Source organism: Anoplophora glabripennis, unplaced genomic scaffold (assembly GCF_000390285.2).
Source record: "Anoplophora glabripennis isolate ALB-LARVAE unplaced genomic scaffold, Agla_2.0 scaffold622, whole genome shotgun sequence".
Classification (NCBI taxonomy): Eukaryota; Metazoa; Arthropoda; class Insecta; order Coleoptera; family Cerambycidae; genus Anoplophora; species Anoplophora glabripennis.
The window spans coordinates 1-13,695 of NW_019416701.1; positions in this window are offsets into that span (position 1 = coordinate 1).

Here is a 13,695-nt window from a genome sequence, read left to right on the forward strand (position 1 = left end):
ACACATTTTATTTTAAAAACAAACTGAACCTCAACAGGCCACTTTTCAACACTAACAATTTTTATCTCTTTCAGGAATCCATAACAAACAAAATATAAAAATATTCCCATAAATAATCGTATATTTCTACCACCGCTAATACAAAAATTTCAACACAATGCCAAAGTCGAAATTATTCGCAGCCGTATTCAAATATAGGGAAATATGGGATGAATCACATCGAGACGGGGTAGTGCATACATTAACCCCCGATAATTAGTTAGGGTAGTGCGAGGGCGAAAACAAATACTGGAAGAAAGTAAATGTAAAGCCGCCCTACGAACATGCAGAAGTTGTTGGTGTACGCTGAGAGAACAGTTTACTTATGTTTATTTAATAGGATGGTTAGTGAAATATACTCGTAACACAAAAAAAAACAAGCAAAGGATCTGGTAATGATTATTTAGTACATAATATTTTTTATACACTTTAATGGAATAATTACTGGTACAGTTAAAATGTAGAAATAAGTAGGTATATAAAAGTGAGATTGGAAGGACTGCAATACTTATTGTAACTGCCTAATAGTTTAGAGTAAATGCTATTTAAAATTGATAAAAAACAAAGATGGGAAGAGAGAGCAAAGCATTACAAAGTTTCTTAGTTGATTTATTTATTTTCTCTTTTAAAGTTACTTAATCTCTCAATCGATCAAAAGTAATATGACTTCATGTAGTAACTGGTACAATTCTCTCTACACTAAACTATACACATTGCTGTAGTTCAAAGTTGCCATTGTTGTTCTTTCAAGTTTGAATTAAAATATCAAGTTGAAAATGTTGGATAATGGTTATAGGACGCAGATGAGTTTCAAAACACCAAACCAACATTGAAAACCAAGGAACCTTCAACTTTTACTATTGACGGTGAAATATGACGAACAACACATGAGGTTGGTAAAGGTAAAGACAACAAAAGTAAAAATTTAGTAATTCTATAAAGATACAATCATTTATTTAGATCAAAAAAGGTTTATTTATAAATTAATTCCTAGTTAAATTTGTGCGTACTACAATCATTTTTTCAGTTCTGTGTCAAATTTTGGTACTCTTTTTCCCACTGTTTTAAAAATGCATATTGGAACAAAAATACGTTTGTTTTATACTGTTTCCAATAGAAAATAGGTAACCAGGAATACAGTGGATTCGCGCCCTTAAATAACAAAAGACACTTTTCTCCGTGTAGAACGAAAGCTGCACTTTCCGCTGTTGCCCGGCACGGATGAATGGGGTGGCGGACAAGTAAGGGGGTGCAGTGCGTCCGCAGTGCACGGGGGTGGATGGGGGTGCGGAAGGGCCTCGAGAGTGAGAGTTGTCACGCACAGGGTTTGATTGGGCTGCTGCCGGCTGATCGATATTAAGAGATTCACCCCCGTCTGGCTGGACCAGTCGCTACTACTCGAGCTGCATATGTAGAACGGGCCTGCTGCCTACTTGCCATGCCGACGTTATTGCTTTGCCATTTCAATAATTGAATCGGCCGGTGCTCTTTTACGGCCGGGGGTGGCTTGTTTTTTTTATCAAAATTGCATTAATTATTGACGGGGATCGAGTCACGGTCGGGGCAGGCGGGAGGGTGCTTCCAATCGCGATCGGCGATTCAGAAGTCAGGAAAAAATTGAAGAAGTGCAGCCAACAGAGTAACCATAAATTCCTGTTCTGCTAGTTACTACAGTACTATCCTGGTTATTCCTACGATGGCCTCGAAAATGTTGATATACAAAAGGGGTTAAGTCGAAATAATATTCATTACGAAAATTTTTGAAAACACAGGTTTAGCTTAAATGTAACTCGGTGTAAAAATGCTTTAAACATATTTTATATTACTTGTATTTTGTAGAAATAACTTACAAAGTACAGCTAATAAACTCGCTGAAAAATATGGACATCGAGTGCTTCGTCTTCCCCGTTACCATTGTATTTTTAACCCAACTGAGCACATTTGGGGCATAACTAAAATTTATTATAGAGATCACTATTTCTAATCTCTAACTTATCACTCTATTCCTATAAGTTATCCCTATATTTATCTCTATAGCCCAGTCGCTGGAGGCCACAGAAACAAGTAACTAGCAATATGGTTGACTTTTTTTATAAGTACTTCAAAGTATGCAGATTAAAATAAGAAAAAGTTCAAAGGCCTATCAATTTCCCAAAATCCTAAAATATTTTGAAAAACATTTTGATTTTCAGAATTATTTAATATTTTGGACTGGGATGAAGTTGGAGAAAAATAAAAAATACCACCTTATAGGGTAAGTTTTTTCCAACAAAAAAGACACGTACTTTTTTCGTCCGAGCTATGGTTTGGCCGGAAAAAATTCAATATATTTTTTGAAGCCCGGCGTTCTACATTATACGTTATGGAGCATTAAATTAATAATTGTGATAGCCCATTTTCAAGTAGAAAGTCTAAACTTTTCAATGGTATAGTTAATTTTTTTTTTTTCAAATGAAAGATTAAATAAAAAATTTCGAAACATTTTTTTCAGCGTCGGGAATTGTTATTTAGGTGACTTCTTTCACAAATAAAATTTCCGGGTAATGGATTTTGTCTAATTACGAAATACGACCATTGTTATTTTAAACATTTTAGGAATCTTGCGTTTACGGCAAATTATATACAGGGTGGGCCATTAGTGTGACAAAGTTAAATAACTCCCTTGTTACTCATAATACAGAAAAAAAGTTTATATAAAAGTTGTACAGAATCAAAAAACCTAAACTACAAAATTAATTTGAAACATACAGGGCGATGAGTAAAAACGGGACACGCCAAAGATTACATTTTTAAATGGAACACCCTGTATATTTTAAAACATGTATTTCCGAGAAAATTCTATATATGGCAATAGAAACAGTTTATCATTTTAGTACGGGATTGCCAAGTTACGTAGAAAATTCTTCGAATTTTTGAAAAAACATGCCCTCGAACTAACACTTGGAACAAAATAATTAGACAGAGTTACAGGCAAATATAAGACAAAGGCTCCTATGTTAGCTAATATCGATATTTTGTACAGGGCATTTTTTATAATACGATCATTTTTAGAAAGTTTAAACTTGATTTTCTAAAATTTTTCAAATGAAACACCCTGTATTTTATTGTTCTATTTTATTCACATATCGGTTCACTTCAACTTTTATTAAGCATGTTCTATATATAAAATTGTTAGTTTTTTAGATACATCAACATTTCTAAAAAACTTAATTTATTACTTAACTTAATATAATTTTGCCCTTTGGGTTTTTTGATTCTGTACAACTTTTATATAAACTTTTTTTTTTGTATTATGAATAACAAGGGAGTTATTTTACTTTCTCACACTAATGGCCCACCCTGTATATTAGCCTCTGGAACTTTATTAAAACTAAACTAATTTGAATGAGACTTTTTTTAATGGGGGAATTACTCAGATTAAGAATCTCTAATCACAAATTCATTTGGTTATGAACGTTTTTCACTTTAATGATTCTTTGTAGATATTTATATTATAAGAAAATAGCAATTTTTCTGATTCCCTGTGCAAATCTCCTTTGGGCGTTTAATATAAAATTTGATACTGTTACAATATGAAGACGAATATTCAAAGAGTCGAATGTAAAGAGTCAACAGGTATTAAAATATCCATTTTGGAAAATTTTGAATTTTTTTTTAGTTTTGAATTTTTTTATTTTTTTTTCCATTGTATTAAGATCGAATATTCATTTCCACATATTAATGTATTCGATATTTGAGTGAAATTTGATAATTCTTATGTTTGAATAGTGAATTTATTGGCTTGTTTGCTCGCGGTAGATGACTTCATGGCTTTAATAATTTTTTCCAGACAAACCATGGCTCGGACGAAAAAGTGTAAAGCATCTTTTTTTGGAAAAAACTTCTTCTACAAGGTCGTATTTATTTTTCTATATCTTAAAGAATTTCGAAAATCAAAATGTTTTTCAAAATTTTTTTGAGCTTTGAGAAATTGATAGACCAGTGAACTTTTTCTTATATTAATCTGCATACTTTGAAGAAATAATAATCAGCCGTATTGATAATTACTTTTGCTTTGGTGCAAAATTACTTCCACCAACTTGGGCTACTAACTAATTGCTACAAGGTTCGAAGAAATTAAATAAAAACTCTTCTAAGTGTTGCACCTCCAAGGGACTGCAGCTCCCCTAGCAAGCATTTTCGGGCGTATGTTTATTTGAACTTTTTTCTTATTTTCGAATTTTCGAATCTGGTAATAAAAGTTCATATAGGGCAAAAGAAGCCATGAAACTTTTTCACTGACATTCCGCTGATTTTGTTTTACTCACTCTTTACACTAAAACAGTAAAATTTATTGCAATAAAATAATTGGCAGTATACGTGCTAGAACTATCAATTAATTTACTACATAGCATTTACGATTTTTATGAATAAGATCAAGATCTTCCTTTATACTTTGTAGCAGAGTTAACTCTAGGAAAAACGGTACTTCCGGCACTCATCCAAACAGAAGGAGCCTAATAATAAGCATTACACTAATAAGGAATAAAGCAATGCATAACAAATATTATAGGTGTTGCAGCGCGCTGATTATCAGAAGGAGAAACAAGAAACCACTCAATAGCCGAGCATACTCATCATCTATTCACTTGAATAATATTTTATATATAATTTAGGACGGGTTCCATAACTGGGACGTGCAAATCATCATTAGTTCTCTAATAAAAATGTATAAATTAACATTTTTTACCGACAACCGTAAGAACTGTTCTTGTGGAATTACTACAATTTATTCGAGGGGATCTCCTTAAGTGAACGTTACAGCCACGTGTTTAACATAATTAATTAATGGACTAGCTACAAATACATTTTAATTGCGTCATTAGTGTATTTTTTTCATATGTGATGCGTGAATTATCTGTTTTTTATGAAAATCGTGAGCTATGTAAATTGGCACACGGCACAAAGTGGTTCGGGATATTAATTTATTTAGATCCATCATAATTAAGTATTTATTCCTTCGACTGTTCTGTTCCAGTTTTACCGATGAAATATTAAGCTATGAAATCATGTAGGAAAATGATAATATTAATTTACTTTATAACAGAGATAAAGATTTATTGTTTTTTTTTAATTATTTATTGGGTACTTTGGCACCTGTGAAAAAAAAAATGATAAATTAATGGAATGAACCCTTCCCCAAAAGAATCGGTCTAGATTATTTTTATGAAAATATTTTTGGTTAACTAAAAATCTCACACTGAAAAATGCTCATTTTAAGATAGAAAGGCGTTAAAGTTATTTTTTTTAAGAAATTTTGCCGATATAATAATAATAATAAAGACATTTATTTCCAATAGGTATACATACACCCAATTACAGGAAACGCATGAATGCGAAAGATATACATTGAAAATAAAAAAATCATAAAAAAATACAAACACAAAAATACAAAAACAGATTTAAATTATTAATAGATGTCGATATGCTTAAACAAACATAACAGCAGTTAGTTATTAGTTACAGATTCAGAGAAATAATGACACAATGTTTAATTTTATAAAGACTGTATTAAAATTGTATCCAAAGGTTGTTGTGAGATGTATGCACCACAAGAAGACGCTCGCACCTCCTTTGAAATCTTGGAACTAAAAAATATAAATATGCCAGTAACCCACTGCAATCAATTCTATCATTCTTAACTCTAAAGAAAACATATTAAATCTGTTTAATAAAATAGTGTTATCAATTCCTCTTTAGAAGTTAAGTATTTTAAAAACCGTTTTTGAACTGATTCAATAACATCAATGTAACAGTTATATGCATAATGAGTACCAAACAAGAATACAATATTCTAGCTTAGACCTAACCAGAGAATAAAAAAGAATTTTTAAAGCATAAGTATTTCTAAATGATCTGGTATTTCTCATTATAAATCCAAGTGCCTTTAATGCAGAAATTGATAATGATACAGTGATAATTATACAGAATACGTGATTTTTTCCTAGTGTAGGATACTACATTACATTTTAAAACCTTGATATGAATGTGATATTTTTTGCACCACTGTAAAATTATAAGTCATGAATATTATTTATTTTACTGTCAAATTTAAGGTCATCGGCGAAAAAAGTTTGGGGCATTTAATTGAGTTGGCCAAATCATTAATGAAAATATCAAAAATAACAGAGGTCCCAAGTTTGACCCTGCAGAACTCCTGTATTTATGTTATGGCTAAGAGTCGTCAACAGCAGGACCATATTTTGACTGGTCCTAAAAGCGTTAATTTATAAGTTATACAGGGCGTTTATTATATTGCAAAGCAATTGCAAAGCAGGAATATCTTAAATAATAATTTTTTTGAAATTAGGATTTTGGAGCCTCAGTGCTTAATGAAAAAATAGACATGTCGCATTTTTATAGATATAGACTAACATAAAAAAGCAAATAAGAAATCTCAAAATGTGACCTAAATTATTTCTGCATGGTTGACGGCAAAAGTTAGAAATAATCATCAAGTGAAAATGTTTATGTTTCACAGTGATGCATATTAGTTTCAGTTTTAAAATATACCCTCCCCCCCACATATGCCCCCCCCCCAAATCCCCAAAACGTATCAAAGAACCTATTTAATAGAAATTATAATGATAGAGACCAATAAATCAAGTGTTCAGCAAAGATGAAATATACAAAAAACAAAGCATCAAATAATACATAGGTATTTAATGATAAAGGTTATTTTAATGACATAATTATTTTGAGTGGAATGATAGTAGATTTATCTAATTTAGATGTACATTTTGTTAAAAATGAGTAAATAATAAATTAATTGCACAAAACCTCCAAACTCAAACAATAGCAATAAACATATTAAATATTCTAAGTAAACACAAATATTTTTCAAAAACGTAGGAGGTCATCTTTTGAGTAACCATGTCCCGATGAGATGCAGGTATAACAGCACTATTAAAATCATCAGGACAGCTGATAACAGAGTAAATTGCCCATTAGTCAATGGAGGCCTTAACAACTTAATTCAGTATCTGTAAAATCGTTAAAAGGCTACACGTATAAATTCACCAATAGGCCATATGCCACCGACCGCTGGTATAAATAATTACGGAAATAAATTCTGCAGTGGCACGCCAGAGCTATTAGTAGAGCCCTGTCTCTAAATTAGGTGCCACATTTATCGTGAATATTTGAAATTAACAGGAAAATTAAATTTAGATTGGTCAGAGGGCGTATCTGCCAGGATCAGAAGTGGGATATCATTTTCAAAGGTGTGGTGGCTCCAAATATAGTCTAGTCTGCACGTGAACATTTTTTTATTTCAATATTGTCAGTTTGTAGGTCTAAATTGGCTACACATCGACTTTAGAGTTAAAAATTTATAAAATGAATGTTTAATTCTAAAATTTATGAATATATAATTAGGATGTTTACTGGTAAAGTTCTGCAGAATAAAAACGGCGATTATATAAATTTGTTTTCTTTCCATAAGATTATATACACAGAAACTAACGATTTTTAAATAAATATATTAAAGTTACTAAATCTTCTTGACATCGATTTTTTTTTAAACGTAATGCGAAGTGTTATTTACGTCTCACACTAATACCACACAACCTTTATTCAACATTAAAGTGTAAATACCTAAGCCTTTTTCTAACTAAACAAAAATTGTTAAATTGTAGCTGGTCACAGTCTGCACTTCGTGTGATAATTACAGGGTGTCGCGCTTTTTTGCGCCTCAATTTTCGCTACTTAACTTACAAATCTATTAAGAGGCGAAATTGCTTCTAGAGTGAGATGCCAATTTGTGGGATAATTACCTTCGCTAAGTAAATTTCGGCACGCAACGGTAACCCATAAACATGCAATTTAGCAATATACTCCAGTGACGTCAGCAATAATTAAACTATTAAGGAAGCCACCTAAAATGCTCTCTTTCCTTCCACTACTCCTAAAGAGCAAATAGAGATAATAACGGCGTGTGAACTGATCATCTTACAGACGCAAAAAGGATGCTTTCAAATGTCATATATCTGGACTAATCAATGTTTTTTTGAATAAAAAAAGTATATTTCAATAAACTCACTTTAATACAAACGTGCTGGGCGCTAGACCTAAAGTTTTGAATTGTTTTTTTGGCAAAACTATGATAAATATCAATCCTTATACGTAGAACAGGAGTGTTTTTGTAATTAAATGTTTCAAATTTCTGTGCCAATAGATAAAAAGGCCAATGGATTTTGGGGTTCTGAGAATGTTATGTGATCCTAATTTAAAAATCTTAACATTGATTGACTGATAATAAAAATAGGACAATGGGTGTTGTGATTCGAAATCATAGTGCAAAAAAAATATCAACTAATGCTGATAAGTCATGATAGAGATGCTACTGTAAATGTAGTGAAAATTTATAATTCTAAAGCTTCGTATAAAAACGTCATCGTTACAGTTTATCATCTAAGGTTTACGATAATTAACAAAACTTAACGATTTATATTTTAGAAACTAGAGATCCACCGCTTGTCCTTTAATGTCAAAGATGCCTTCAGTAAACAAGCAATGTTGTCGCGAAGTTGAATACAACTTTCGGTGGGTGTATCTGAAATAAGAAATGTATAAAAACAAACGACAAACCCTCTAGGCGCTGAAAAATAGCATCGGAAAAGAAATCCTGGGGATACCGATGGAAACTTTGATTACTGAAAATATTGTAGCCAGAATATGTCGCTGCAGAAGAGAAGTTAATTTTTATAAATACGTTTTTCGTGTATAAGAAACTGTCTATCTGATATTTATATATTGTAGCCGAACATCTATTGTTACATAATGACAAAATTAATTAGGAAAAGCTTTAGGATCGTATAGGAATTATTAGTAGGAGAGTGGATAATTATTTACAAAAACTATATTTATAGTACCAGGCAGATAAAGAGTTACCTACCTTAAATAAAACTGTCCTAGGACAAGACCAAAACACCTTCAATGGGTTTTAAGGGAATTTCCTAGGTATATTCTATTATGGAGCTGGAGGGTCAGTAAATAAATCAAAATAAGTATTATATAAACTATCCAAACGAATATATGAATATGAATTCGAAAATTTATATCAATTGAATAAACCAGTTTCTTTCTCTGAAAATTAATTTATGGCAAATAGAAGATTTTTATTGAAAAATTGCTCCAGGAGGACCATATTATGCATCTGCTGTTGCAATTTTTTGTTATGGAAACTTTTTAATTAATTTATCCTATACGACATAAAGGAGGTTATCGCTTAATGTTAAAAACTGTAATACACTTTCAGTAGCCGTTGAACGTTGGCTGTACATCCACCGTTGCCCCTGTCTGTTTCTCTCGGATGCCGCAATGCCCCGCCAGAGGCAAATGTCGATAAACGCCGTCCCGATGCGAAAATATCCTTAAAAATATATTTATTGTTCCCTGCCTTCTTGTATTCACTCCCCCCCGGTCACTCCGGTCGGTTCATCCGGTTTTTTTAAATCGTAGTTGGGGGAGAACGAGCCATTTCTGCCGCGAAAGCTCTATAAAACCATGAATTATGATTGCTTGATTCTCTGAAATAATTTAATTTATTTATGTGGGGGGGATCAAGCTCGTGGTTGGGTTTATTTTTCATCGTCAGGGTCGATGATTTTTAAATTTATTGCGACTGCCGCTGTTGTTACTCTGCTGGCTCTGTTTTGCGGCATAAATCACCTTAGTGTATTGCGCCAAATGCCGGAATACCGGAATAAAACTCGGGCATGCGAACTTTTTAATTTTATACTGAATATAACTGGCAAGACGGCTCACAACTGCGGGGAGAGGTCATGCGAAAAATACCCCAATTCTCCTATAAATTTCTGCGTTTTTAACTTTTTCTTTTAAGTATACTTTTCACAGATGACTCCATGCAGTGTTTCTACAACAAATTCAAATTTAACTGTTTTACTTTATGAAATGCCTTTGTTGCAAGAATTGGCAAACGACTGGTTTTTCAGTACCTAATGAAATGATTGTTAACATGTCCAAGACTGAAACGATGATCTTCAGTCTAGATAACTTGAATGACTGAAGTAAATATGCCAAATTTCTTGGCGTTTGCATAGATCCTAAACTATCCTGGAACTATCAGAAACCATCAGGTGCATACGCTTTTGCTAAATAACGTTTGGGAAACAGCAAATCATCAATGCTGATAACAAATTTGGTGTTCATAGAAAGCAAACTAGTTTCCAATCAGTTGGAAGTGATCAGAGTAATTGCCAACGATTCAAGAAATTTTTGGTTTTAGTACATGTGCATAAGTTTTGGATAGTAGAATTTGTAATATTTTTTTATCTTGTTAACCTATAACGTGAGTTAAGTTAAATACACGTTATGCATTGTTTAATTTAATTTAACTAAAAAAATGTATTTTTTTTTAATCAATCGTTTCAGAAAGATAAGTAATTGTATTAATTATCACAGCCACACAAAAAAAAAAGAAAAGTTGTCTGTACTTTTCATACGACATATGTTATACGTAGTATTTTTGCCTCCTGATCACGAATCCGGTGTCAGAATTGAGCTATCACATCAAAGGAATTTCCTAACCTCAAAAAAACAGGTCAAAAATAGCAAAAATTCACGAGAACGTAGGTACTAGGAAAAATAGAAAAAAATGTTTTCTATATTCAAATGTTCATTTGTATAGTTAAGACCCCGCCGAACGTGAATTAGCGGTCAGAACTGATGGTTCTTTTTCTAACCTCAAAAAACGGGCCAATAAAGGTCAGATATCACGAAGTTTCAAAAAATAACAAATTTGCGCCAAATTTGGTATACGGGGGTTTTCGGGGTCGCTGATCACAGATCCGAGGTCAATTTTGCAAAATTCAAGATGGCGGATCCAAGATGGCCGACCAAATTTTCAAAAAATAACAGATTCGCATCAAATTTGGTAGAAAGGGGTTTTCGGGGTCGCTGATCACGAATTCGAGGTCAATATTGCAAAATTCAAGATGGCGGCCGACTAAATTTTCAAAAAATAACACATTTGCGCCAAACTTGGTATACGGGGTATGGTATGGTATGGTATGAATTTCATTTTATTTGTAAATTGTAACTTTATTAATTGTATATTATTTGTATTCGATGATTTTTCTTTCCTTTGAACGTATGTAAACACTTTCGTGTAGTTAGCATGAATTTAAAATAAATATCAAAATTGTTAATTTACTTAACAAACGACTTAATTACTGGATAAGTAGGCTATGAGGACGCTCCCTCGCCTCGAAATTGAAACATAATTCTGTAATATCGGCAAATGGACATGAGAGATAAAAAAATAATAAAAATAAAACAGTGGATGGTCCTCAGTGCCATTAGTACTTGTGCGATAGAGGGTCACTACGAGTAACGTATGTAGACGTATAACTGGGGTGGCCACCTCTGTTTCAGGCCGGGTCACACTTCGAACGCACCGAGGAATTGTCACGTAGGCCATGAAGTAATAAATATTTACAACCATATTACGCTAGGTCATGTATTAGTCAGACGACTAAGGGGATTAGATCATGAAACCTCAAACTAAATGGAATAATTTGCAACTAATTAATGTGACAGGAATGTGTAAGTGAAAAAAATTGATCAACATCTGGCATCGGTCGTTCTGTCATCTTTAAATTTAAACATACATAAAGGATCGCGGTTATGAAAATGCATTTGTGTTGTTTGTTCGAAATCATCTCGAAAAATTTGGGGCGAAAGTATATTGGCCAGGTATTAATCCCTGGTTAATAAGCTGCAGGGTACTCAGATTGAACACACTTCAAACTGGGTCCGCAAGGGTTATCAACCTTTAAATAAATTTGGTGATTTATGATGCTTTGGTGCTGTCTCAGTCTGTATTTCGTAATATTTAAAGATGCTTTAATTTCCAAAAATTCCTAGTGAGTTGAAAATTTTCGGGAACTTTGGGAAAATTTCGAATCATCGGTAAAATTGCGGTTTTCCGCTCTACACCTTCCGATGTGCGTAGAGGATCCTCCGTGATCCCTTGTCTATAGCGTTGGAACGTTTCTTAAACTGAATTGGAAACTGGAGTGAATTTTCGATTCATGATTGATGATGATTGTATGACTAAAGTAGGTACCTACATTTCTGACCCACTCCTGATAAGGGCGCTACGACGCGGCCTGGAATGTATACGCGCTGAGAAACCTACAAAGACGTGGCGGACGGAATCCCCAGTTTACGCAGGGCTCCTTATCGCGCCCGGGCAGCTCTTTCCGGCCTAACCGGGCTCTCCTTCAGAGAGTCCTTTATTCCGATCGCCTCCTCGCATTATCCTACGCTGTGCATCCGCTGATAACGCGCCAGCGGGCCGGCTCGCTCCTTACTATCTCCTCTCCTTACAACCCTCGCTCCTCCCGCCCCGCAACCGCCAACAATCAAAGGACGATGTCCACCTCTACGTTAAGGTCTGAATAAGGTTTCTGAAGGACGATGATAGTAGCAACGAAGTCTGTGTGGTCCTAATAAAACTTCTAACGAATCTTCGTTTTCTAGCCATTACCAATTAAAATTATAAAGTCTTACCGCTTCGCTTGTGACGTCAGTGTACTGGTGACGTAAAGCAATGAAAGGAAACGCTGTGGACTACAATTCGTGATGTAGATAAATCACTGGAGTAATTTTAAAAAATTATATATATTTACGGAGACATACAAGATGTACAGGTTGATCTATAATTCTCTTTTTACTGCAATTTACCCTTTTTTAATATTTGAATGGGGAAAAATGTACACACATTTAAAAAAGTCTTGTAGAATGTGTATGTGAGGAAATGCTATCAGTAAAACAGTTGAACATCAATTTAAAAAAATATACCCGATAAATCGATTTTTTTAGAAAAAAACGTATATTTTTTTGCACAAAGTGATACAGGAACACATTAGAAATATTTCAGCGATAGTCCTTCATTTTTTGAGTGAAACTTTTCATTGCGATTGGATGATATTTTCACAGTGAAAGTCATGTATTTGTCGCGGAGAATCGGCAACGCCGACGACTGCAAACAATCAAACAGTCGGATGACGTCCACCTCGAGGCTAATGAGGGCTTCGTTAGTCAATTGTCCTGCTGACAACGCCGTCCGGACCTGAGCGGAATGCCAAACGGCCCAAAGAAGGCCGAACTGATCAGGCCGGGCTTCATTATCAGATTACCCGTACTGGTTTCACTTAAATAATTTGATTTTCGATTGTTTTAAATGGAGCAGTGTTTACCTTCTTATGGCCTGCGGAGTTAGGGCCCTGGTGGCACAAAAGATGCAAATAAAAAATCGGTCAACCAATATTCTGCTGTTATGTTGTATAATAAAATATGGAGTGTTTTAAATTTAACATGTTAATAATTATATATTTATACAGTCAAGAAAAACATAAATCATTACAATAATAACAAGATTGGACATAAATATGTACTAATATACAGGGTGTCCCGGTATTTGATACAAAAAAGTCGAGTACAAATGGATGAGGTCAAAATAATATCAGTTCTTCACATATTTTTTTGCCAACGATACCCTCGTGGTCCAACTCGCTAAAATTAACAGTTTAGGAAATATTTGTGATTTTATGTAAAAACAAGAAATGGTGGAGGCGCCGCTCGTTGTGT